The sequence below is a fragment of the Martes martes genome (assembly GCF_963455335.1).
Source record: "Martes martes genome assembly, chromosome: 3".
NCBI classification, from domain to species: domain Eukaryota; kingdom Metazoa; phylum Chordata; class Mammalia; order Carnivora; family Mustelidae; genus Martes; species Martes martes.
This window is the reverse complement of record NC_137890.1, coordinates 102,985,024-103,012,928: the sequence shown is the minus strand read 5'-3', so window position 1 is coordinate 103,012,928 and position 27,905 is coordinate 102,985,024. Positions and strand designations below refer to the sequence as shown.

Sequence of the window (27,905 nt, the reverse complement as noted above, 5' to 3'; positions counted from 1 at the left end):
TGGCCACATTATTTGTGATGATGGCATGAAGACAGAGATCAGCTGGGTACCTACCCCTAGGGCACTGGACATAGAAAACATGGGGAGGGGTGTAACCCACAGTGAACTACACACAGTTGGAAGCCACTGACTACATCTAGTCACACATAACATCATGGATGGATCTTGAAAGCATAGTGATGGTTGGAAGGAGTGGGAAACAGAATGAGATATCTAAAACACTACCATTTAAGAGAATAAAAATGTATGCTCATAAAACAAGAGCATAATTTTATAAGAAGTCTTCACAAACAAAATGATGCTTTAAGTATGTTGTAATAATCACCTCTGGAGGTAAGAGGAGAAAAGGGATAAATACAGATTTTTGGTTCCTGGAAGTAAGGTTCTTGGAACAGATATGTGTGCAAGTGGCTTTGAAACTGAGCAGTGCACAGAAGCTAGGAGGAATTTGAGGAGCGTGTTAAAGAAAGCCTAATTGTCTTGAATAGACAGTTAGTAGAAATCTTGGCTTTGGAGGCACTGCTGGTGAGGGTTCAGAAGGCAATGAGAAATATGCTATTAGAAACTGCAAGAGGAGGGGCCATATTATGAAAGGGCAGAAAGGTTATCAACACCATTACCTGCAGTTACATGGAAAGTAGAAAATATTCCTAATGAACTAAGTGATCAGTTAACAGGTGTTTCCAAAGTGATGGAGGTGTCACCTGGTCTGTTTTTGCTTTCTATGCTAAAATGAAGAAGAAGAGAAATAAACTGAGGGAAAGACAATTATAGAGTCCCTACCACCCCTCCTGCCAAAAAAGGGTTTTAAAATTCTTCAGCCTCCTGGATAGCATTCAAACAAATATCAAATGTAAGGCACTACCAGGAAAACAGTGTCTAAAGAGGAAACTGAGGGGTGCCTAGGTGGCTCAGTCAGTTAGCATCTGACTTTTGATTTTGGCTCAGGATGTGCTCTTAAGGTCATTAGATCAAGCCCTGCATTGAAGAGTGGAGCCTGCTTGAGTCCCTCTCTTCCTCTCCCTCTGATTTTCTCCCCCACGCTCCCAGTTCGTGCACTCACTCGCTCTCTCTCTCTCTCTATCAAATAAATAAATAAGAAACCTAGAATATAAAAGTAAAACTTTTTGTTAAGACCTCAGAAAGATCAAAGGTGGTAACTCCGTCTATAAAAGCTCCTTGAAAGAAGAAAGAAATATTGTTTCCATCTACTTACAACACTGCTGACACCAGATATGTGGGTTTTCCACACCAAGGAATTCTCTAGTTCTCATAGGACACCAACTGGGTGTCCTAGAATTTAACTAGATTCTGACACTAACTGCCTGGAATTAGTGCAGACCCCACAGGTAAACGACTCAGTCCCACCAAACTTCCCTCTCCCACTTCAGACATCCATCTCAAGTCCCACTTGTCACCTATACTTCTGACCAATCAACTCTAAATAGGGGTGGGGGTTCCCACAACCCCTTTCTTGGGCTCAATAACTTTCCAGAATGACTCACAGACCTCAAAAAAGCATTTTACTGGGGCACCTGGGTGGCTCAGTGGGTTAAAGCCTCTGCCTTTGGCTCAGGTCATGGTCTCAGGGTCCTGGGATCGAGCCCCACATCAGGCTCTCTGCTCAGCGGGGAGCCTGCTTCCTCCTCTCTCTCTCTGCCTGCCTCTCTGCCTACTAGTGATCTCTGTCTGTCAAATAAATAAATAAAATATTTTAAAAAAAAGCATTTTACTTACTATTGCCCATTTATTATAAAGAATACTACTCAGGAATAGCCAACCAGAAGAGAAGCCTGGGGTAAAGAATGTGGGAAACGGCAAGAGCTTCCACGTCCTCTCCAAGGGCACCCCCTCCCAGCACACCCAAGTGTTCACCAACCCAGAAGCTGTCTGATCCCCTTCAGTCAGGATTTTTATGGAGTCTTCATTACATCATTATGATTGATTAAATCATTGGCCGTTAGTGGCCCCTGAAATCAGGAGGTGGGACTGAAAGTTCTAACTCTCTAATCATGTGGTTGTTCCCCCTAGCAACCAGCACCCCCCCCCCCGCCCAACCTTAGGGACTTTCCAAAAGTTACCTCATTAACACAAACTTAAAAAAGGTGCTCTTTTCTGCTTTATCAGCCTGGAGCTGTTTCAGGAGCTAGGGACAAAACTCAAATAGTATAACAAAAGATGTTCCTACTATTATTATCCCTCTGGCCAGGAGCTGGGGATGAAGAGCAAACACATATTTCTTATAATATCATAAGAGATTAAGGGTTTGCTTCACAAATCCTCTCAACCAAACTATAGGGCCTCTAAAAAGTTAAGGGTATTGGACCTCAACCATCTCAGCAAAAGCAGAAGGGGCTTATCACAGAGAAATTTGTAGGTATGGCTTTTGCCTAATGGAGTGAGTCCCAGACAGATCCACAGAAGCCCTACAAGTTTCTTAAAAGACTTATATTTATAGAAACATTGCCAACTTGTCTACAGGGGACAGAAATGGTACAGAATGAGGAGACTTTTTCAACTCCCAGAATACTACTGGCAAGAAGCAGGCTGAGAGAGCTGCTCAGCTACAAAAATGTGCTACCTTTCATAAAAAAGAAAAGATGAGGGCCACCTGGGTGGATCAGTCAGTAAAGCAGCTGCCTTCAGCTCAGGTCATGATCTTGGGGTCCTGGGATCAAGGCCCCCATCAGGCTTCCCTGCTCAGAGGGGAGTATGTTTCTCCCTCTCCCTCTACCTCTCCCTGATCTGCTCATGCTCTCTCTCTTGCTGTCTCTCTTTCTCTCAAATGAAAATAAATAAAATCGTTTTAATAATAAAATAAGAAAAGGTAACTCAGAGGGCAGAATCAACAGCCCAGAGCGTAGAGCCAAGAGCCATGGAGAATTAATCTTAGGCCTTGGGATCTAATTAAGAAACTTCTAGCACTTGCTTGGTGGCTTTCAGAATTTCTATGGACCAACGAACCTTTGTGTCTCCAGTTTTCTACCGTGTTGGACAAGAATGTCTTCCTGACCAACAACTATAGATGGTGGCCAGGTAACTTATTTCTTTAGTTCCACTAATCTACAGATCAAAAAGATCTGTATTTAAGCCACTACACCTGAGAAGACTCATCCACACCTGAATATAATTAAGATGCAGCTCTGGACTTTGAACTGGTGTAATGAGTTGAGGCTTTAGGGACCTTGGTACGATAGGTATTTTGCATGTGGGATGCATGTGAATCTTGGAAGTCAGAAGGTGCACTGTGGTAGGCAACCTCTACAATAGCTCCCAGTGATCCTTGCCTCCTAGTATTTAGGCCCTCCTATAATAATCTCTCCTTGAGTGTGGGTTGGATCTAATGACTAGTTTCCGACAAACAGAATATAGGGAAAGCATTGTGATATTGTGTCTGAGATTAAATCATAACAAGACTGTGACCACCATCATGGATCTCTCTCTCTCTCTTTTGCTCTCTCATTACTCTGAGGGAACCCAAGTGCCATATTGTGAGCAGCCCTATGGAGAGGCCCATGTGGCAAGGAACTGATGTCTTCCACCAACAGCCATTGAGGACCTAAGGTTTACAACCAACCTCATGAAGTGAGCTTGTAGGTAGCTCCTCTCCCAGTTGAGCCTTGAGGTGACTACAGCTTCAGAAACACAGTGATCACAGCCTTGTAAGAAATCCAGAGCCAGGGGACCCAACTAAGTTGTACCTGACTCCAGACCCTGAGAAACTGAGAGGATAAATGTTCATTTTTCTAAAACTGATGAGTTTTGGGGTAACTTATTATGCAGCAAACAATGATGAATACAGGTTTTATCCCCTAACACAGATTTGATTTCCTAAGGGGATTTTAAAAATGTTTCCAATGCAGATTTTTTAAATATTAAGAAGAGTTTTCATCCTACTTATCACTACCTAATTGATTATAAACAGCCCACTGGAGTTTCATTCATTAAGTATTCATTCCACAGGGTTTTTCTGCGATTCTGTGCAAGGGCATGTAGGAGGAGGAGGGATTTCAAAAAAGACAGAGGAAAAGAAGCCATGCCCCTGGTTTCTAAGAGAAGATGTCCCTTGAAAGAGGCAGGCAGGTGAAACAGAATAGTACAGACTGATCCGGACCCTGGTGAACAGGAACCTGGTGGGGGGAGTTCCTGAGTTCCAGGGGGAGGGGGAACTGAGAGGATGTAGTTGAGTCAGGATTCAAAGGCACAGAAACACAGCTAATTGGCTTATGCTCAAGAACTAAAAGGTCTAAGTATCACAATGGCTTCCAACACAGCTAGATTTAGGGGGTCTCAAGTGATGTTGTAGAGACCCAGTTATCCCTCTTCTGTCTCTCAGCTGTGCTTCCTGTGTGTTGGTTCCATTCCCGAGCAGGCTGTCAAGAGCTGAGCTGATCTGCCACATGTCAAAGCAGTGAACTAAGATAATAAAGCAAAAATGAAAGTAATAATTAAGTCTTTATTTACTTACTTCCATGGTATAAGAAAGAAGCTAAATTGTTGGCTCCCCAGTGTTCCATTTTCCCCCATGGAACAGCACCTGGGGAAGGCCAACTGTGTCAGCACCCCTGGGGGAAATTGGCTCACTGCTGAGGGAGGCTCAGACAATAGATTCCTGTCTTTCTATGGATTTGGAGCCAGGAGGAGCAGGGATACCTGGTAGAAAAGTCCTGAGTACTGAGTCAGAGTGGAGAAAAGGGTCTTCAGCTTTCCCCTTCCCACCATAAGACTTCAGCCTAGTAACCTCTTCTCCCCCAATAAAGAGGCTTCTGATGGAGGCACCTGGACCAGGAATGCAGTCATGCATGAAGGAATGGAGGGCCACAGGGGCCTAGTCCTTGATTGCAACTCCCTTCAGAGCCTGCCATGCATTGGCAGGGCACCAAGCCTGATGTAAAAGGAGAAGGAAGCTTTCCCCCACGAGGCCTTCCAGAGAACATGTTATGGAGTAATGTGTGTGTGACACCCCCTCCCCATTCATAGGTTGAAGCCCCAAGCCAAAAAGTGATGGTGTTTGGAGGTAGGGCTTTTAGAAGGTAATTAGAGTTAAATCTGGTCATCAGGGTGCAGCCCCCATGATGAAATTAGTGTCTTTATAAGAAGGGGAAAAGTCACCAAAGCTTGCTTTCTCTCTGTGCATGCACACACACACAAGGAGGTCATGTGAACGCACCAGGAGATGGTGGCTGTCTGCAAGCCAGGAACCGGGCCCTCACCAAGAATGGAATCTGCCAGCACTTTGATCTCAAATTTCCAAGCCTGTAGAAATGTGAGTAATAAACGTATGTTGTTTAAGTCACCCAGTCTATGGTATCCTGTGATGACAACCCAAGCTGACATAACACCTTTGTAATTGCCTATAGTCAGACCTGAAAGATCACTCATAGTCTTCTGGCCACGAGCTGACCCCTTGCTCTTCCTCTATGGTGACAAGATGTCTATCAGCGGCTCCACCTGACATCCTCTTCCTCTCAGAAACACCAATAGGAAGAGAGTGCTCTGTCTTAGTAGTTTCAGCAGAAATTCGGAGACCGTCTCTGATGAGATCGACTTGGGTCCTGTTCCCATCCCTGAATCAAGGACTGTGGCCAAGTGGTTGGAATTCACAGGCTGGCCTGCATCACATTACACCTCTGACTCTGGAGTTTGGAGCAGGACTTTCCCAAACTACTTCCACTGAGCGTGAGGGAGGGGCACTTCTACCAGATGTGGAAGTGCGCCCTAGGTAGGCAAAACCCGCAGAGGCCCGCTCTCCAGTGCTCGAGCAAAAGTGAAAGGATTCATTTCCTCATCCATTCCATAAACATTTACTGAACTATGTGCCAGGTGCTGTTCTTGGCCCTGGGGAGACAGCAGTGAACAAAAGCATCAGGCTTAATTTCTACTGGAGTAGCAGACAATAAACACAATCAGTAGGCAAAATGTATGGCTGGGTAGATAGTGACAAGGAACAAAGGGAAAGAATTAAAGCAAGAAAGGAGGGCAAGCAGTACGTATAGGAGGGACAGGTATTCAGAAAAGCCTTACTGAAGGCAATCAGAGAATGAGCATCCCAAAGCAGAGGAATAGCCAACACAAAGGCCTAGGGGTGGAAGCATGCTTGTTGTGTGCAAGGAACAATAAGGAGTATAGGTTGCCAGATAAAATATGGAATGCCCAGTTATATCTGAATTTTGGGTAAACAACACACACATTTTTTAGCACAAGTATGTCCCAAATATTGAACACAACATATTTGTATCCAAAAAAAAAAAAAAAAAATTGTTCCAGACCACATTTGGGACATATTTATACTAAAAAATTCTTTGTTGTTTATCTGGAATTCAAATTTAACTAGGAGCTCTATATTGTTGTTTGCTAAGTCTTCAGTGTGACTGAAACAGAATGAAGAAGATGGAGGTGTTAGAGATTGAATTATGTCCCCCAGAAGATAATGCTTTGAAGTCCTGACCCCATTAACTCAGAATCGCACCTTACTTGGAAGCAGGGTCACTACAAATATAATTAGTTACAATGAGTGAAGTGGAGTGAGGTGGGTTCTTCTAAAAGTGGAGTGAGGTGGGTTCTTCTAAAAAGATGGCCATGCGAAGCCACAGGGACACACCAGGAGAAGGCAATGTGACGACAGTGGTAGAGATCGAAGTGTTGCACCTGTGAAGCAGTGACTAGCACACAACAACCACCAGAAGCTAGAAAGAGGCACAGGGGGATCCTTCCCCTTCCAGCTGCAGAGGGACCGTGGCCCTGTCAAAACCTTGGTTTGGGACTTCTAGCCCCAAGAACCACGAGAGAATAAATTTCTCTTGTTTGAAGCCACCCAGTTTGCAAAGCTTTGTTACAGCTTCCCCCAGCAAAGTAACACAGGCAAGGAGCAGAAGATGAGGACAGAGAGGTAAGGAGGCTGAGGGACAGATCCCACCGGCCTTGGAAGCCACGTGGTGACTTGGCTTGTAGTCTGACTCATCTGAAAGTCTGGGGAGAGGAGTGACATGTGTAAAGAGATATGAGCACAATCTCAGAGGACAGCCAGGAAAGGACACGGAATGTGATTGTCCAAGAACCACATGTGGTGATGTCCTGCTGGCGTGTGTAGTAAAGGCAATGGGCACAAAGGTGGAAGAGATGAGCCAGATGCTGAAGAGCCTCTTGGTAACAGAAAGTAAGGATATGCTTCCCCTGTGGATGATAGGAAGCAAATGACAACTTGGATCAGAGAGATCGGGTCAAATATGCCTGCTGCTCATGGTGTTTGTTATTCATCATACTAGAGGTGGAGGCTGGAGTCCAGAAGAATGAATGGACAATGATGGAATTCTAAGTACCATGATTGGTGAGGGAAGGAGATAACCTTCCCTTTGATAGGGGACCTTAATCCAAACCCCTCAAATCATACTTCTGAGACAGTCACATTCCCACATGCTCCTGAGATAAATTGGAAAATACGTAGGATTTCTCTGAAACATTAGAAATTCTATACAAGATCACTGGTATACTGAGGGAGATGAATTCTCATCTGCAGTGCAGGGTCTGGAAGAGATAGCAACAGATTTTCTCCTGTATGTTCTGAGTTTAAGAATTCTAGGGCCCAGCCCAGTGGCTCTCAAACTTCAGTGTTTAAGAGAAACTCAAGGAGATTTTGAAAATGCAGGTTCTGAATCCCATCCTGCGTGTCTTGATTAAATAAAGGTGGTGCTGGAACCACACCTTGAGAAACTCTGGCACAGTGAGAGACTTGAAGATGTGCGTGCAGACAATGATAAAGACTACAAAGAGAGCATGAAACAGGGCAGGAAGATAGGAAATGTATGTGGGTGTGGAGGGCTGTGATGGCATAGCAGGTAATGTCACTAAGAAAGTGATATTATATGTTGGAAGTTCATGCAAACTTTCACGGGTATGTTCATTCCTGGGGAAATGGATACACAACCTTCAGGAGATTCTTAAAGAGAGTCTGACCCAAATCAGGACTGAAAACCATCATAGACTCGTTTATCAGATTAGAAAATTACATATTTTCTGCTTTCAGATGGAAAGCAATTTCTTTCAGATGGAAGTTCAGAATCTGCTTCTATTTTGAGTGTTCCTAATACTTGGGCCTTAAACGGGGGTTCTCAGCCTTACCCGCATATTAGAATTACCTCAAGAACTTTAAACAATACTAATTTCTGGATCTCAGTCTCAGAAAGTCTGACTTAATTGGTTTGGGGGTTTGACCTGGGAATTGGGATGCTAAAAGCTCCCCGGAGGAATCTAATTACAGGAAAAGCTGAGAAAGCCCGGCCTAGTGTTTCAGATGAACCTCAACCTATGGTAGGAAGGCCATGGTCATTATTCCCATTTATCAAGACTCTGGAGAATGTGTGACTAACCTGAGGCCCCATGGCTGGTGAGTAATTCAAGACTCAAGACCAGGTTCCAGGACTCCCAAGTCAGTGCTCTGGCCAAGATCATAGCACAGGACAGAAGCTGGTCAGATTTTGGTAAGGAGTGAAGGGCCAGAGCTCTGGCTCCTGTGCTAGGAAACGCGGGCCCACAGGAACCTCATAGTAGGAGGACCCAGCATCCAGGAAGCAGAAGGATAGAGAAGCTGCCCACCAAAGCGAAGAGGAGGAGGTTCAGAAAAAGGGGGTCAAGAGCTGAAAACCAGCTGCCACCTCACAGGACAGTGAGAGAAACAGGTACTTGGCCTGTGTCTGTGAAGATTCTCATCCCTCACACAACAACCTGGTCAACACTGGCCTCCCAGCTGGCCCAAGGCTGACCAAAGCAATAATTATAACCAAACCCCTCTGAGATGAATGACATTGATAGCTTTGTGGCTTCCAATAAGCCAATTCCTTCTTCATTCCTTAACACCGGCCAGGATTGCTGATGTGGGCGTGATGGGAACTGAATAAGGGAAGTTACAGAGCATTGCAGAATATAGCGGAAGCCCTGAGGAAGGGTATCTCGCCTTGGGTCTGGGGGGCAGAGGAAGGCAGGACCTAGAAGGGAAGGCTCTTTGAAGGAGAAGGCCCCCAAAGTTAAGGTCAGCTCCAGTTTTTAGAGCAGGTTTTGATCAAATGGATGAGGACAGGGGAGCAGGAGAACTTTGTGAATGAGAAGATACATGGAGCAGAGTCAGAGGAAAACGCAGGGCGTCTGTAGCTGCCAGAGGCGAGGAACATGGGGACCAAGGCCCACTACTTCACAAGCTGTCCCGGGCAACCCGAGTGCTGGGATCTCGGGCTCCACGTGCAAGGCAGAAAAAAGAGACCAGGCGCCTCATCCAGACCCACAGCCCAAAGCAGCAGGTCTGGGACCACCAAACTGGGGCTCAGTCACGAAAAGGACTCCCTTTGAAGAGAAAGATCAAAATGATTTCCTAGAAATCAGATCTCTTGAGCTGGATTTTAGCCCTGAGAGCCAGCTTTGCCAAAGGCAAATAGTAAAAGGAGGGCAAATGCCCAATAATTTCTGAGGGTCAGAGGGGGAGCCAGTCCATGCAACGCTTTCCTGAGCTGACCCAGCCCCTACAAGCATGGGGCAAAGATCCAGAAGAGGAAGGACAGACAGACCCGGGCCCCAGGGTTACTGCAGGGCCGTCACCCAGTCTCCCAGGAGAGTATGATCATAGAGTTTCCCTCTGAAGGGACAAGCTCCCACAGTGGGAATGATGCATCGTCCCGAGGCAATGCAGACAAAAAGGACAGGGTGCTGTGTGTGTCTCCCGCAAACTTGCCACTTGTCCCTCACGATGTTCCTCTTTACCGTGAAAAAACAAAAAGCTCAGGGCACTCTAGAAGTTTCGCTTCTTCTTCTTCTTTTCTTGTTATATGGTCTCTTGTCTGCTATCCCAAAAACTGCTTTCCCCCTCCGCGCCTTCATCTTCCTCCCCCTTCCCTGGGACTCTCCTTTCTCTGAGGACACCATGACAAAGAAAAACGCCTGCAAGGGCCTTGTTTTCAAGATTCAATCAAGGCTCTAAGCTTTTATCTTGTTCTTAATGGCACCTTGCACAGATAGAGCCCAGCAAGGCTGCGTGGGCCCTCATTAGCTCCCCAAGATCAATTAGGCTATGTGGCCTCCCACGCAGCAGGCGCCCCCACAGCAGCTGGTCCTGATGGGTGAGCAGTGTCCAAGGCTGCAGAGCGCAGTCCCCGACACCGGTCGCCTCCCAGCCCAGCCGGGGGCTGCCCTACTTCTCACAGGCACCCATCTCCGGTTCTGCTCCCCAGGGGATTTTTCAATGAGACTGCAGGCTTGATAAGGCCCTCCCAGTTCCGAGGAGAGGAAACCAAGGCTAGGGGACTTCCTGATGGCCCAGCCTAAACCTGCAGTGAGACAAGAGCCCAGCGTGAGGATTCCCCTGCCTACTTTCTGTCACGTCTCTGTCTGGGCACAGTCGGCACAGTGGGCTGTATATATAAATAGCTTGGGAAAGCCAAGGGTGGGCCAGTGGCCGCGCCCCCCCACCCCTCCCAAGAGGCAGATAAGAGCTTGTATTCTGTTCTGTTGACTCCCTCTGCAGCCCACACACAGAAGCAGATCAAAGCTTCAGGGAGAGTTGGCTGACTTGAGCTTGCCATTCGCACCACCATTCACACTCCTGAGCATGTATCACGCATTTCAAAGTGCCAGGTGCCTGCAAGCTGCAGCCTGTGTCACCCTCACCGCCCAAGCCTAGGGGAGGACGTGAGATGCTGTGAGACTGAAGGAGGGAGCAGGGAGGCTGAGCCTCTGATCATCTTTGTCGGATAAGAAAAGTGCATTTAAAAACAATGCAAGTTGATAATCATAGCTGCTGATTTTCACAGAGATCCTCTGTGCTTCTCCAGAATCTCTCTGTCATCTAAACCCACAGCAGCCAAGTAGAGGTTGAGTATTTTGTCAGTGGTCACCCACCCAGAAAATAGTCGAGCTGGGATTTGAACCTAGACAGTATGAGAGCAAAGCCTCCATTTCCCAGGCCATTCAGTGTAGCGTGAGTCCTCCCGGGCTTCATGGCAGAAGATAGCAGGGCTTTGGGTAGAAGGCATGTGACAGTACCTAATTTCTTCACCCAACCAAAGTTGTTTTCCAGGCAAGACAAGAGACATATGTTATCTAGGGCAACCTTCCAGAAAGGGGCAGGCTGTGTACTCCCTGAGGATAGGGACCAGGCTTGATTCTTTTTTGCATCCTTGGTACCTAGTGCAGTACCTGGATCAAAGTAGCTACTCAAAAAGTCCTTGCTGATTCCCACCCTAGCCATATATAGATTGTGTGGTCAAAGGCAAGCGATAACTTGTCTGGGTTGCGGGTTCCTAATCCGTAAAATGGAGATAATAATGTAGCCCTCCCAGTGTAGCCATATGATTAGAAACCACATGTATAAAGTCACTCCCACTCTGCCTGGCACATAGTAGGTGCTCAGTAATCGACAGTTAGCTATCTTCAAAGCTGTACTTGATGCTACGGGTCAAGGGTAAGATTAGACTGACCCATAGTTCTTGCTTAAAAGCAGGACAGAGCAAGACAAACTAGCTAAGATATTCCTGTAAGTTGTTGTTGTTGTTTTGAGAGAGAGAGAGTATGTGAGCAGGGGCAGGGGGTGGGCAGAGAGAGAGGGAGAGGGAATCTCACAACCCCGAGATCATGACCTGAGCCAAAAGCAGGAATAAGACACTCACCTGACTGAGCCGCTCAGGCACCCCCTGGCCCACGCAAGGGGCAGCCACATCCCACAATTCAGGAGCGGATCATAAAGGTTGCTACGGGGTTTGGCAGAGTAACACTGAGAACCAGGAGAGGAGCCTTGGAAAACACTTAAGGGGCCACACGTTGCCAAGGACTCCACAAATCACAAAATAGCTTCAATTCCTCCACCTGCTAGGGTTCGTCAGTGATGACGGGAAAAAAGAGGGGAACCCAGTGGGCAACATGAGGTCTCATTCAGCGACCACACTACTTAGTGCTTTTGCAGCAGGCACTGTTCTGAGTGCAGACAGGAGATGACATAGGGTGAAAGCCTGCTGTTCCTATTATCAAGGAGCTCTTAGAGTGGCTGCAGGTGTATGGGAAAGAAACCAGGAGAACAGTCCAGGTGCATGAACCCCTGAAACCACCCTTACAAAGGCCAGGCAAGAGGGCCCTGCAGGAGCCACAGGCCTGGTCAGAAGAACAAGGTGACCGTGAACTGGATGATCAGTCAGAAGTCTCTAGGGAGGGCGCGTGACTCTTCAGTGCTTGTCCATTTTTCCCAAAGGACTTCCCCTGCTGGAGGCCCACCATCACATCTTAGTGGCTTCACTATAGAAAGCAAACATTCCAGTACATCGCCACCAAATGTAATATATCAGGAAGGGATGGCAATGATGGCCCTGGGGCCAAACCCAGCCTGAAGCCTGTTTTTTTACTACCCACAAATACAGAATGGCTGTCACATTTTGAAAGTGTTGTTTAAACAACAGCAACAATGAAGAAGAAGCAGCAGCAGAGAAGTCTATAGTTACAAAGCCTAAAACAGTTACCATCTGGTCTTTTATAGAAAAAGTGTGTCAATGCTTAGACTATAGGGTCCACGGTGGCCAAAAGCATGGCCCTTACTTGTCAAGGTTTCCTTGAGGTCTTTCTGAGAAAACTGGAATGCCCTTGGCTGCTAAACTCCCCTCCTGATTGGACCAGGAGCTCTGGGTGTGAGAGTAGCCAGTTCGAGGGCTGAGGGACGTGGGCTCTTCCTAATTCTCCTCTGCCTTAGCGCAGGAGGTCTTTACCGGCCTGTTACAACTCCCTACAATAATGGTTCACGCAAGACAAATGGTCCAATGCTCTCTTGGTATCCACCACCCCTAAGTGTCAAGCCTTTAAGAAAGCTGTGGAGGGTTTAGCATGGGACAGGGCCCACCAAACAGACCTGCGCTTCCTTCCCCAGGTGAGCTGAGCAGGTGGGGAGGAGGAGGTAGAGGGCTGGATGTCTGGAGGTCCAAGGCACCTGCTTCCAGCTTGCAGGTTATAGGCCTCCTAGCCTCTCACTGTCCTGGTTCGTTGGGAACCAGCCCCACCTGCTCTGGAGCCGTGGAGCTATTCTAGGGAGTCTTACCACTCAGGACCAGAAACCACAAAGGGACCCAATCCCCTTACATATTCCAAATGCGATTCAAACAACTTAAATTTTTGGAGTCTTCCAGCTGGCTGGTATTTTGAGCCTACAATAACTGAGATGGTTATTGTATCAGCTTTAGAGAAGACACTTTTATAATCAGTGAAACTCATTATATTCAAATATCCACATCCTGCCAATACACAATTTAAATAATCATTTCAAAGCAATTTGTTATATAATTGAGTCTTTTGTATTTATAATACATGTAATTTATTATGTAAATGAGTCTCTTATAATTACAACCCCCCTGAAGAAGCAGCAGCAATTTTCATTTTGCGGGGGAGGGTAGGAACAGACTTGGCTTGCAAAGGGACTTTCTGTAGCCTTGAACAGCCGGCCACAGGCAGCATGGTAATGAGGGGAAAGGTGGGGTCACCCTTTTTGAGGAGTTACTGGCTATTCTATTCCTTTGGCTTGAGGGGCTCACTCTTAATTTAAGGTACATTGAGAAATATATTTATTCTTGGAAAAATTTTAATAGCCTTTGAAGGGCATGTTTCTCAAATAATCAATAACGGGCATGTCTTTTTTTTATTTTTGAGCATGTCTTTTATAATGGAAAAATATAATACAGATCTTGGCAGCTGAGGCTGACCTGAAAGGACCTCTGCTGGAGGCTCTTTGCTGACCTTGAAGGAGGGTCCAGACATCTGGACAGTGCTTCTGATGTCTCACAGGGGTACAGAATCCCAAACTCAGTAGAACACAAGTGGCTGGGCATGTCATCAAATCACAGGGTCAAAGGCCCCTCTTGCACAGTCATTGAGATGGCCTGGTCTGTAGGAAAGAAATTGGAACTGATGACTAGAAAACCTGGACACTTGTTGCAAACTGACACTTGCTTCCCTGTTTGTCCTGTCTTGAAAATATAGATGGTACTTTCTTTTCTCCAGCTCTGCAGTGAAGAGCAACTGCTGTAAAATTTCTTACAAAAGTTAAAAAGAATTTTATAAGAGTCTTCAAAGAGCAGTTACTCTTAACCCACCCCCAGGCCAATGACAATCACATTCTCCCTTAACTGTGTATGGTAACAGCAGTTTGGGTCCCTCTAGTAGAAACTTCCCACAGCCTAGGATTCTGGGTTATGAATCGACCAGACTTCTGTGTTCCGATTCAGTGTCCATTATGGACATAGATGACAGGGATGCCTTGGTCCATTTGTTTGGACCAGGGCATCAATAAGAGTGCTGTTATCAAAAGTAAGTGGTACATGAAATGTGAGTCTAAAGTGCTAACAATTGCTTTCTCTGATCTCTTGGGCACCACAGACATGCACACTCATGCCATCCTTGACAACTCAGACCCACTTTCTCCAGAAGCACCACTGCAAGAGTAGGTAAGCTGCCTAACAAAACTAAACCATGAAACTAAGCATCTTCCAGGCCCAGGGTCACATGCCCTTGGGAACTCATGACCCTAGGACCTCCATGCTACTTCTTATTTAACACAGCAAGCAAAAAAGATTTACTGAGGACTGGTGTGAGAGCTGGGCTCTGACCTCTCTTGAGGGATACCAAGAAGCATGAAAGCTGACCCCAGCTCTCCTAGAGAGGCTAGTCTCCTAGCCACACCAAACTTGCCTCCATGAAAGTAGTGTCAGGAATCAGCAGAATCAGAGGGATGCCCCTGAAGCCTTCCTGCTTTAAATTTCTGGGATCCAACAACTCACTGTGCAATTGATTTGCTTTATTTCTCCATAAGGTTAACATTGAATAGTAATAGTATTTGCCTGCGTATCTCGGTTATCTCCTTTATCTCCTTTTCTCCTTTATCTATTCCTACATAACAAGCGATCCCAAAATTCTGTGTCCTAAAACAACGTTTAAAGTGTTTTTTATTTGCTCATGATTCTCTGGGTTAGCCATCTGAGCTGGGCTGAGCTGGGTGATTCTTCCTTTATGTCTTGGGGTTGCTCAGATCACTACAGTCGTCTGAAGCTCAGCTGGGCTGGACAGACTCAGATGACCCGAGACCACCTCATTCCCACGTCTACAGGCTGATGCTGGTTCTTAGCTGGGCAATCCAGGAAGGCTCAGCAGGCAAGGCCATCTCAGTTCCATGTGGCTTTTTTACATGGCAGACCAGGGGCAGCATTCCAAGAAGGCAAGAACAAAAGCTATAAGGCCTTTCAAGAATTAGCCTCCAAAGTTGTATAATTTACACTGCATTCTGGGGGAAAAGCAAGTCACGAGACCACACAGCTCCGGGGGATGCAATGATAGATTTTACCTCTTGATGCAAAGAGTAACAAAGGTCACTGAAACCGAACTTAAGTTGTTTGCAGCTTATCCTGACATTATCAGCCCACTTATCTCCATAACACGTTAGTCACCAACACCACGTATTCATATTTTCATTGGAAATCCCACCTACGTGAAGAAAACAAGATGTTTTAACTATAATTACAGAATGCGAGGAAGCTTAGTGACGATGATTTTGGAAAACTACCCTTTGCTTCCCCACCCATGTGGCAAAATCATATAAACATAGTCCAGTTCCTCATTTTTTACCACATTTGATCCAATACATTGGGCACTTTTCTTGCAATTCTAGAACCAAGTCCAACGAGCTTGTTCCAAATCACTGTTGGCAGTTGAAAAAGGTGAATTAAGAATGATGTATTGAAGGAAGGCCAGCTGGTGTTCATAGCTCCCGAACAACCCTAGATGCATTTCAGGCCCCAAGGCCAAGTAATTTTTCACGGTTACGCCAGAACACCATATTACAAGTAGGTCACCTGCAGCCCTGTCATGGGGACTGTCCGATTATCGACCATATTCTTTAGGACGTTATTACTTTACAACCTCCCAAACATTTGCAGGCAGTAATCCAAGTGGCAAGTCACAGATTGGGTTACTCAGAAGTTCATAGATCTGAAACAACTCATAAATCAAAATTGACAAGAAATTAGCAGACAAGCTCAGACAGTAAAAATCTTGCCATCAAATCTTCCAGCACAGACAACTGACACACACTTGATACCCCTTGATAAGACAGAATCTTGCCTTGACACGCAAGGCCACAAGTAGCAAAGGCACTTTTGCCATCTTTGTACCTCACACGGAGCCAACCCTGTCAAAACTCAGACCCTTCCAATGACATCTCACCCCACATACCTGCAACTGCCCCCCACCCCCACCCCAGCCCTTGAGAAGGTATTCAGAAGCAAAAATAAGCTCAGACCTAGTTTGGTTGAAATTTGCCACTGCCTCAACATTTACTCAAAATCATCAACTTAGGCAACTTCTCTTTCCAGTGTTTGGAATTTGTTCCCTCCAGTATATTAGGAACATTTCCTTTGGGGGTTGGTGAGAAACCAAACCAAACCAAACCAAACTTAGATCTTGCCTTCAAGGAAGAAGAAGTCACGGTGACAGACAGTGAGCTTGCCCTGTTGTACACATTTTCCTGCTTAATGCTCACAAGGCCCCTGCGATGCAAGTAAGTATAATTATCCCCATTTTAGACTGAGAAAATGGGGCTTCAGTTAGCCCGCAACAGAGCCAAGATTCAGACTGAGGGAAGAGCAGAATGAAAGAAGCAGGGTTGGAGGGCAATGAAACTCAAGTGAAACACTGTGGGTAAAGCCCTTTTGACATAACAAAGGGCTTTGCAAATACTGGTGACTGTAATGATAGCGGGTACAGGCACAGATGGGACAACGAGGTAGACAATGTCCTCCTGACAGCTGGAAATGAAAATGAAGAAAGATCCTGGGCATGGATCCTGGGTGAATGTGGCCTGGGTGGAAGGAAAAAATGCATTACAGAAAAACTAGCTGAGCAGTGGAAGGAGACCCCAGAGCATCCACCAGCCCAGAAGCCAAGAGCGCCACACTTTAAGAAAGAGAGTTAAGAGGCACCTGGGTGGCTCAGTGGCTTAAAGCCTCTGCCTTCGGCTCAGGTCATGATCTCAGGGTCCTGGGATCGAGCCCCACATCGGGCTCTCTGCTCAGCAGGGAGCCTGCTTCCTCCTCTCTCTCTGCCTGCCTCTCTGCCTACTTGTGATCTCTGTCTGCCAAATAAATAAATAAAATCTTAAAAAAAAGAGAGAGAGAGAGAGAGAGAGAAAGAGAGTTAAGTGCAGCCAAGGGGTGGAGGGGAATAAGGCTCAGACAGAAATCTGGATTTCATTTTATTTATTTTTTAAAAGATTTTATTTATTTATTTGACGGGGGAGACAGTGAGAGAGGAAACACAAGCCGGAGGAGCGGGAGAGGGAGAAGCAGGCTTCCCTCTGAGCAGGGAGCCCAGTGCAGGGCTCAATCCCAGGACCCTGGGATCATGACCTGAGCCAAAGGCAGACGCTTAATGACTGAGCCACCCAGGTGCCCCATAAGTCTGGATTTTAAAGAGTGGGAGGCCACTGGAGGCTATCAAGAGGGACTGAGGGTGGATGACAGATTGCAGGGGGTTAGCGAGAGCGTGGGTGATGGGGAAGTGAGGACATCAGTGCAGATTCTCCTTTCAGAAAGTTTCTCAAGAAAAAAAAAGGGGAAATAGAATGCACTGATAGTTTAGGAGAGGGTAACTCAAAAGAAGGAATGAGCTCCCTAATACCAAATGCGGGTGGTGGGGGGTGGGCTGGGGCAGGTGTAGAGATTGAATATCATTCCCTATTTCCTCATCTACATAACTTTGGGACTGTTTATGTAAAGAGAGATTTCAGGGCACCTGGGTGGCTCAATTGGTTAAGCATCTGCCTTCAGCTCAGGTCATGATCCCAGGGTCCCGGGATCGAGCCCCACATTGGGCTCCCTGCTCTGCGAGTAGTTTGCTTCTCCCTCTGCCTCTGCCCTTCCCCCTTGACTCATTCTCTCTCTCACTTTCTCTCTCAAATAAATAAAATCTCTACATAAAGAGAGATTTCTATCGCTGCTACCACATCTGATGAGAAAAAAATGTCCTTACGTCTTCATCCCACCCTGTTCTAGTAATTCTTCCTGTTCAGTGTCTCTTGGATTCATCTTCCCTTTTGGGTTCCTCCACCTGAGAACAGGCCTCTCTTGGAACTTTGTGCCATCCTGCTCTCCAGTGTCCCAAGCCTCTCACCCCCTTCCCTCAATACAAATCTGAACCAGATTAACCTACCATAAAACCTAGTTTGCAAAACATGAAAAGCACCCTAATATTCACTGGCTCGGGGCCCAGACTCCCGGCCCAAATAGAAGAGATTCCATCAGGAGTCTTCATTCTTCAAACCCAGGCCTTCTTTACACCCCTCCTCTGTGACCTGACAGTCGCAGGACCACCTTGGACCCTCTTGTACATTAGACTCACTGAGGAAGCTGTATGGCACCAAAGCCCGGGCCCATTCCAAAGGCTGATTCATCTGGTCCACAGTAGGATCCAGGCGTTGGGTATATTTTAAACGCCCCCCATGTTGATTCTTTCCTGTGGCACTTGATGGTTCTATGGGCGATTATTCTATGGGATAAACCACGTTCTGAACTTTGGCTCAACAATGTTTCCATGCCTGAAATGCCCTCTCCTTTCCAGTGAACTAAATATGTTACGGTTTTCAAAAGCTTAATACAAGCCTAACTTTGGGGGGTAAGTCTTCTCAGACCACCCCAGTCAGAAATTGTTTTCCTCACCTCTGGCTTCTGTAATTCTTACAGACACACTGAGAAACCTAGTCTTTAATGGAACAACCATGCCAGGCCCTTGCTTAGTTACCAGGGATCCATACAGATGAGATGTGGTCTCTACCTTCCATGAATTTATCATCAAGGCATGCTATGGTTTTTTGGGTGTCAGTGACGCACGCAAAGCAGAGAGACCCACGCATGGAAGGGCAGGACCACACAGAGGCCCAGTTATGGAAAAACTCCAGAGGTTCTGGAAGTAGGAACTAGTTCTGGGTCCAAAGCCCACAGGAGGATTGAGAAGCACCTTGTACATCAGCAGAAGATTGGCTCCCACAGTCCTCAAACCCTCATCTGAGGCAATAGCCTCAGAGGTCATCCTGCTGCCTTTAACCCAACTCCATGCTCAGGTGGCCACATCCATCCTCCCTGGGCTAGGAAGATGGTTCTTCCCCTACAGCAGACAAAGTCTTTACTTTCCAAGGGAAGAAAGATCCCTCACTGTAGTTAGCAAGGTTGTCTCTCTGTGGCTTGTGTTGATCTGAAGACAGGTAAGTCTGCCTTGATAAGTCTTCCAATGGCATCCTACAGAGCAACATAGGCTGCTGCTCACTCCCAGGCACCCCCAGAGGGCACCACCCAACTAAGACTTCAGAAACACAGTTCGAAACCCATTATCACAGGTCACTGGGGTTTCTCGAAGTTATAAGTTGTTCTATAATTATTTCATGTATGCAAATCTCACCTCCAATAGGTATATAAACCCTCGTAGGCAAGAAACCAGGATCCTACTTCTTTGTATCCTACAGCTTATCATCCAGGACATAGAGTATGATTAAGAGGTAATGTATGAGCTTGAAAAAAAGAGGACATCCACAGTCAAGAGGAGAGAAAGACAGGATTTTCCAAGGGCTATTAATCATTTCAAGATGAATTTAACCATCTAGGTGGTATGTAAAGAATAGAAGTGAAGTGACTTCCGAATGCCTTCAAAATGCTGTTGCTCTTAGAAAGTTAGCTTGGAGAAATCCATGCACAGTAGATGAGGTTAGCTGTTATACTAAAAGAAATGGGAGGAGAGGCACCTGGGTGGCTCAGTCGGTTAAGCGGCTGCCTTCGAGCCCCTCATCAGGCTCCCTGCTTGGCAGAGAGCCTGCTTCTCCCTCTCCCTCTGCCTGCCACTCTGCCTACTTGTGCTCTTTCTCTATCCCTTTGTCAAATAAATAAAGTCTTTAAAAAAAATTTAAAAATGAAAAAATGAAAAATGAAAGAAAGGGGAAACAAGAGTTCCTGCAAGTGTGTGCCAAAAGATTTTGGGAACACCCAAGACTCCCTTCAAGGTGACAGGATTCAAATACAAGTGGATTCCGCAAATGGAGAAATGATCAGCTGTTTTGTATGCTGCCTGGAGAAGTTCTATATAAACATAAAGAGGGTGAGTTCACGGAGAAAGGAAAACCGCAGGGTCAGAGGTTGGCAGTGTTTACACATGACTTCCAGGAGAGAGAGAGAAGCTATCCGGGCTAAGCTTCAACATAAGAGGGGTGTATCCTGTGTCAGGCAAGGAGGGTCCAACCAGGACTTGCGTCAGCGAAGGCTTTTGACTACAAATATAGCAACTGATGCTGGACTATTTCCAGACAAAAGGGGAACAGGGGCGGGGTACACATTACTGAGAGGAAGAATATCTAGAAAAGCACACACCAACACAGGGGTTGGCAAACCAGGCTTAGAACAGATGAGACCCAGGTCTCTTGAAGGTCTTGGTCACAGAAGCTACTGGATAGCCTCACCTGGATGGTATCCCCAGTATAAATAAACTCCAACCATTACTCCCATTCAAGAAGCAAAGTCCTGGGAGAGAGAGTACAATGGAGCAAGCTGAGGTCACATGCCTGCTTCTGAGCAGAAGTTTCCATTAGGAGGAGCTGTTCACTTTTAACATTGGAGAGTATCTATTGGACTTACCAGTTCCAAGGTCTAAACACAAATGGAGGAGAGAAAAATCCCAAGAAGGGAACTGGGGTGCCGTTGGGAAGTGGGAATGGTCACTAAGCAGTTAATATCCACAACACATCTGAGGAAATGTCCTTTATGGTTGTCTCTCTGCCTTTGACCTGACCCCAAGCTCACCTAGACACCTTTCCAATTCCAAACCTCTTTCCCTGGGCTGGAGCAACAGCTTCTTCCTTGATGGCAAATGCAAATTTCTTTCCAAGGGAAGAAGGATCCTTCACTGTAAGCTAACAAGATTGTCAGCAGCTTACGATTGTGTTTATCTCAACGCAGTTCTCCTGAGCTGGGCCCTGGGAGATACGAGATTGAGTGCCAAGTTGGGACAGACAGCTAGCCTAGCCCTTGAGCCTTGCCCAGCCGCACACCCTTCGAAGCTGAGGCACAGTCCAGTCCCACACACTGGGTTTGGATCCAAGAAATCCGGCATTAGGCTGTCTTCCTTTGTGCATACTTTTTCTATTCTACTTTCATCCAGATGCAGTTAAAATCTGTAAACAAATTCTTTAATACATCATAAAGCGGATCTTTTCCATTCCTTTCTATATCACATGTTGCTACTGGAGTGGCTGGTCCATTGTCTGAAGGTGATTGCTCCTCATTACATCACTGACCTTAAGCCTAGGGAAATGGGTCCTGCAGATACGAAGCTCAGGCAAGTAAATGGACCTATGGCAGCAGACAACCTGCTGTCACCCTAGCATTGGAAGGCTGCTGTGATGGTAGCTCTCCTCTGGATCATGCAGCATGGAAGGCCTTTTAACAAACACTTGGTTCAATTCCTTCTTTTTCAGATGAGGAAGCCGGGGGAGGGGAAGTGCCTTGGTCAGCGTTACCCAGTGCCTGGATGTAAAAACTAAGACAAACTCTGACCTCATGGGTCCTTTTCGTTACATCATCACACTGTTTTGAAAAATGAGAAATTTCATCAATTTTCCAGGTCTTCTAGAAGCAAACACTGCCTTTTGTGCCTCTCGGTTAAAGGAAATCATGTATGTAACTGCTGACCCTTTGTACCCAGATAGCAGACGTGATGCCTCACTTGCCTGAATGTAATACTCAATGAAACACTAGTAATAAGAATCCTCAAGAACCGTGGTGCCCTGAGAAGTCAGGTTTCTGGATAGCAACTGAAAAGACATGATTGGCAAAACCTTTTTTAAAAAACACATATTATTGAAAATGCTTTTAAATCGTGTGTGTGTGTGTGTGTGTGTGAGAGAGAGAGAGAGATCAGCAGGAGGGGGTGGTACATGGAGAGGGATTTTCCACCTTAGTAAATATCATCAGGGCTAGGCTCAGCCTCTGAAGTCCAGGCCCCTGAAATTACATTTCTGCTGCATCACCTTGGACAAGTTCCTAAACCTCTTTGAAGGTCAGTTTCCTCTTCTGTGATATAAATAACCTACCTCAGCAGGGTGTTCTGAAGTTTTACTTAGATAACCTACAGAACATATTTGGGACAGGGCCCCACCAATGGCAAGCCCTCAAGTGTTGTTAATGTTATTCTGAACATAATGAAATCTTTGGTGTCTGTTCTTTTCCACAAGTCCCTAAGAACACTTCCCTGCTGTTTCAAGGCATAGTACACGTGGCTCATTTAGAATCACCTGGAGAGTTTTAAAAAGTACACTTGTCTGGGTCCCCTTCCCAAAGATTCTGGTTCAACTGATAGAAGGTGCACGTGGGGCCTGGCTTCTGCTGTCTAAAGCTCTCGCAGGGTGGGAGGGGGGCTCCCTAAGGCAGTGCAGCTGGACAAGCACTCCTGTGCAGAGCTGAGCCGACAACTAGAGAACGGGGAAGGCGAGGACCATGGAGCAGTGGAGCTCACAGCCACTGCGACATCGCCTCATCTCCCGGCTTCATGGAGGTCACTGCTGAGAAGGAAGCCAGAGCTGCACCACCTCTGCCCTTAGTGAGTTCGAGCTTCTCATCCAAAACAGTCTGAATGAGGGGAGCCAGGGAGGCTCAGTGGGGTAAGCATCTGCCTTCAACTCAGGTCATGATCCCACTCCCTGCTCGGCAGGGAGCCTGCTTCTCCCTCTCCTCTCTGCTTGCGCTCTCTCTCAAATAGATAAATAAAATCTTGAAGGAAAAAAAAATAGTGTGAATGAAAGCAAATTAGGCTAAACTTGAACAAATTCCAGACTTTATCCTGGCAGCTGATTTTTTTTGGGGGGGGGACCAAATTGTTTACTGTATTCTCCTAAAAAGCAAAAAACAGCACCTTAAAATATATATATATATATATATATATATACACATATGGAGTACAGAGATGGCAGTCCTGAAGAATTAAGGAAGTCACTGTTTTGTTTGTCACCTGGAAAATAGGTTCTCTCCTGGGCCTATACATTTTTTTTCTACCTGTTAACCAGGCCTCACATTCGGCTATGTTTTAACAAGATACAAGAGAATCAGAGGAAGTTATTTTGGGTGCCAGACTTTCTTTCCAAGGCTGACCAGGGCAAAGGGGAATTAGGCATGTGACCTCCTTTTCCAGCTGACTTCACAAAAGACAGGGACGAGGGCGGTCCCATGGAGGGTCCCTATCAGTCACTGGCACAGATCCCACCCTTCTGCTGGCCTGGCCCTGAAGAGCCCAGAGTGCTAGCAGCAGGCACTGCCACTGTTCACATGCCCGCGTTTGGGGAAGTGGGGCCTGGGAAAACAGCGGCACAGGGGCAGGGTGTGCTGCGCAGCGACGGAATCGTGCCCTGAGAGCTGGGCTTCCTCCTCCGAGGTCTGCTCCTGGCAAGTCCCTTCACAAGGCAGCCTTTCCAAAGAGGAACGCCTGAGGGTTGGCTCCAACCCCTCGGCTTCCTCTTTTTTCCCTAGTTCCCCTGCGAGGCGGACCCCAAAGTCCCTGATTCCCAGGAGCTCCAAGGGCCACTGTGGTGAGAATCTTGAGCGTGGACAGTCAGAACTGGAACCAATGGCCTGAAGCCAGCAGGAGACCCAATTTCCATGCAAGGCAATGGTTTTCCAAGAGTTCCATCTTGTGGGGAGAGCCTTGTCAGGCAGGTGTTCACCCAGGACCACATGCAAGTACAGAAGAGGTCCTGGAACCAGATGGATGCTGCTGGCCAGATGGTCTCAAAGGCCCCATCCCCACCCAAAAATATAGTTCCGTGAATACTCCAGTTAATGTCAGCTATCCAAGAAAAAAGTTAAGTCTGAAAAATAAATTTCTTACTGTTTTATATTTGTAAATATGAATATTTTGATCCTACTGAGTAGGAAAAAGAATAAACTATGTCTTTATAAGCCCATCACCGGCATGAAATGGATTTATATTACTTGCTTCTCTTACTGTTCCTTTCTCTCCTTCCAAAGAAATAAAAATGTCCATATACAGTTCTATTTCTTCCCAGTTCCTCATCCTTCCCTCACCCTTCCCAGAGGTAACCATTAACCTGAATTTGGCTTGTATCATTCCCATGTGTGTTTTAGCTTTTTTGGGGGGGGGGGGAGAAGGAGGGCAAAGAGAGAGCACAAGCACATGCCTGCATGTACACAGCAGGAGCAACAAAGGGAGAAGGAGAGAGAATCTTTAAGCAGACTCCACACTCAGTGCTATGTCCGACGCAGAACCCAATCTCACAACCCTGAGATCATGAACTAAGCTGAAATCAAGAGTTGGACACTTATCCAACTAGGCCCCCCAGGCATCCCTGTTTTTGCCTTTTAATGAATATGAATATGTTAATAGAAATCATATTGTTTACATTTTAATATAAACTGTTCTATGTATTATGTATGTGTATGTAACACAAATATATATCATTTTACAACTTGTTTTCACTCATTGTTGTTTTAGAATTTATACATGCAGATAAAAGATTGGTTCAGTACATTTATATTAACTGCTACATGTCAATTCCATTAACACATTCAATAAAGCACAGCTTGTGGTCTATGTAATCAGAATTCTTTTGTGCAGATGCATATATATACATACACATATGGTTGTGTGTCTATAATGCATATGGACATGTATACCCACAAACACAAATCTGGGCACATATATAATTTCTCTGGGCTATATACCCAGGAGCAGAATTGATATTTCATAGCAGGAACACACCTTTGACTTCAACAGACTAGCCAATTTGTTCTCCAAAGCAACTATACCAATTAACACTCCCACCAGAGTTCCTTTGTGCCCACATCTCACCATCCCTGTTGTTACCAGACTTAATTAATTTTTGCTAATCTGGTAGATGTGAATGGTATTTCATTGTTTCAATTTGCATTTCCCTTATCATGGAGAACCAGTTATAGTTTTTGAAGCCAAGAATAGAAGCTAAACCCTCCCCACTCTACACACACACTCTGCGGAGGCAGGAGGAAGCCTGGGGCCTGGGGATGAGGCCAGGTGGTAAGGAGCTTCCAGAGACCCAGGGCTGGAGCTGGGATTTTGCACTTATGGGTCAAGCACAAATGAGCATCAGAACAAAAGGTGAATTCCAAAAAGATAGACCAAGAAGTTGCCAAAGAGAAGGGACCAGAGAAGGGATAGATTCAGAATTCTGAAATCAGAGAGGTGAGCAATAGCAAAACACATAGAAATCCATGGGAAAGGGTCCAGGCTATTTCCTGAGAAAGGGGGCATATCCTGAGAGAAGTGAAGAGAGAGCAAGAGTGGGATTGGGACAGCTGAGCAGAAACGGAGAGTAATGAGCACCGAGGCTTGGGCAACTCTCATGGCCACTGTCGTACCCATGGCCATCTTAGTCTCCACTGCGACTCCTGAGAGCCCTAAGTAATACTGTGTACGTCCTTCTAAATGACACTCCTCAGCTCAGGCCATAAAATGTGGGCCACACTTCAGTTTGCGGGTTTGGGGTTTTCTTTTCATTAGCACGAATAACAAAAGTGCCGCAGTGGGTGAGGGACTTCTTTTTGGCCAATTGTTTCTCCTTCTGGTGGCTTCTTTTCAAAACATGTTTTGGAAACATTTAACAGTCCTTCCCATAGCACTGCTTCTCAGGGAAGTTAAACAAAGCCAGATTGATGGACTGACTTCAAGGCATGTGCGCCAAAATATGTCTCCCATATTAAAGATGCTGGAACTTTCTGGGAACAACTCATTTCCTTGGGGGGGAGAACTGGAGGGTGTGGGAATCCCATCTATCTCCATGTCCTTCTACCAGGCGAAACTCTGAGAAGCAGAGTCATCTATCAATGTGTGTGACAGATACAGCTCTTCTTAATGGGGACAGGAAGCCACTCTAACCTCATCGGGTCCACAGTTTCAAAGCCAACTTTCCCTTCGGCTCATTTTGCTTCAAGTATGGCCAAATGCTAAGGACAACAGCCAAGGAAGCCTCCAGAGAGACAGGCATGGAATAGTGTGTCATGGCGCCACAATGGCATCTGGAGGGGCTAGGAAAACAGAAACATATTATCTCTTTTCCCTAGTTTGCACCAAAGGGGTATCAAATGGGATGAAGTCCTCAGTCCAAAATGGACAGGATTTAATAAAACCCTAGAAACATTAACAAGTGTCTGGAATGATTCTGTAATTCTGTCAATCTTTACTCTTCTGACCTTTTTAAGATTAAATACGATCAAGATATACCATGTTTCTGATGACTTGTGAAGGACAAGGGCCAGGCATGATACTGTCAGTTGTTCCTAATGTCTCTTGGCTTTGAAATCTATCATAGAACACCTTCATCTTTGAAGGAAGTTTTGGAGTCCATTTACTCACACATTTGTCACACACATACACATTAGCAATGTATTTGCATGAGAATATTAGGCACACGCTCTGCCACTGATCCATTCCATTTGAGATTCTTAGTTGAGCACCTGCTAGGTGGGAGTTAATTAGAAGAGGCTGAGTAAGTCTGGGTCAGCAGACACACGGCTCCCAAACTGTCACAGGAGTTCTAATGACAACATTCCTGAAAGAAGTGTGGGCCAGGGTGAGGGAACAGACCGACGATGGCAAGGGGCCCAGGGATGAGCCATAGTGGGAAGCCATAACCACACCTAGGGCTGAAGGGACTTGAGAAGGAAACAGTGTTACTAGAGCCCAGTGACAGCTGGAGATTTGAAGGATGACTGCCCAGTAGGAGTTGTATAAAGGAAGGAGGGGGCAGCTGCCAGAGACCCAGGACAGAGAAATAACCCACCTCTCTGTCCTCCCATCCTCAGGTCTCCTGCTCCTTGTGCTCCCCTCTCTGCTAAACCCAACGAGCAGCCAGCTGGTGAGGGCCCCTGGGTGACGTTGTCCTTAGGAGTGGGCCTGAGCTCAGAGCAGGGTGCTGTAGAGAGGAGATAGGCTCAGGGGCTGGAGGGAAGGAGGGTGCCGATGGCAATAATCTGCACCGTGGCTCTCCTTCCATCCCACGGTGCTTCCTGTTTGAATCAGTTACGTCGCTCTGTCAGAGGGCACACGTGGAAACTCAGCACAAATCCTCTCTTGATTTCGAGAGCAAACAACTCATAAATCCTCCTGATCCGGGGTCAGTCTCTGCATTTCTCCACGGAGAGATAGTCTAATTCGGCCGAGTCATTTAACTCTAGAGTTAACCAAACAGGAGCTTCCCCCATAACATGAATGCGGTCGCAGCCAATTACACGACAGAGGGCCCTAAGAGCCTCAAGAAGCCAAGTCCACTTCGTCAAGCACCCGACTAGCTACTGGTTTTCAGCAGAGAGACAGTAGCTCCCTATTCATTCTCTGGAGAAACAGCCCCAGGCAGGCCCCCGCTAGAGGACCCAGTTACCCATGATGGAAATAACGGCCAGCACTAACTAGGGCCAGGTGCCATGCCATAGGCTTTGGGTGTGTGCTGGTTAGTTCTGTTTAGCCAAGGCACAGGAACAGAGAATGAGAGGAGAGAGGTTGGGGGACTGACTCCCCTCTGTTTTGGCAGGAGCTGATGCCTCTACCTCTGCCACAGCTCCTGTCTAGGGGTCCCTCTCCCAGCCCCAGGTTTGAGAAGACTCTCCCTCCGATTGACCCTCTAGGCCCAGGGCTTCCCCTGGGTTTTTCCTCCTCCCTCCTTGGTTCCCTAACCCTTCCCAAGCCCCCCAGTTGTTTTTTCCTTAAACTCTCCTCCATTACCCCTTTGAGGGTTCCATCTGCCTCCCAGTGGGTCCCTGGCTGATACGATGCACATGACTCAGTCAGTGATTCGCTCCCAGACGGAGAGGGTCCCCTTCACACGT

The 27,905-nt window shown here is 46.4% G+C and overlaps 1 long non-coding RNA gene across 2 annotated transcripts in view; it reads right to left on the bottom strand.

Moving 5' to 3' along the window:
* LOC308339763 overlaps positions 1-27,905 on the bottom strand; it is a 101,061-nt gene that overhangs the window by 5,537 nt on the left and 67,619 nt on the right. The gene's annotated exons all lie outside the window — the stretch shown is intronic.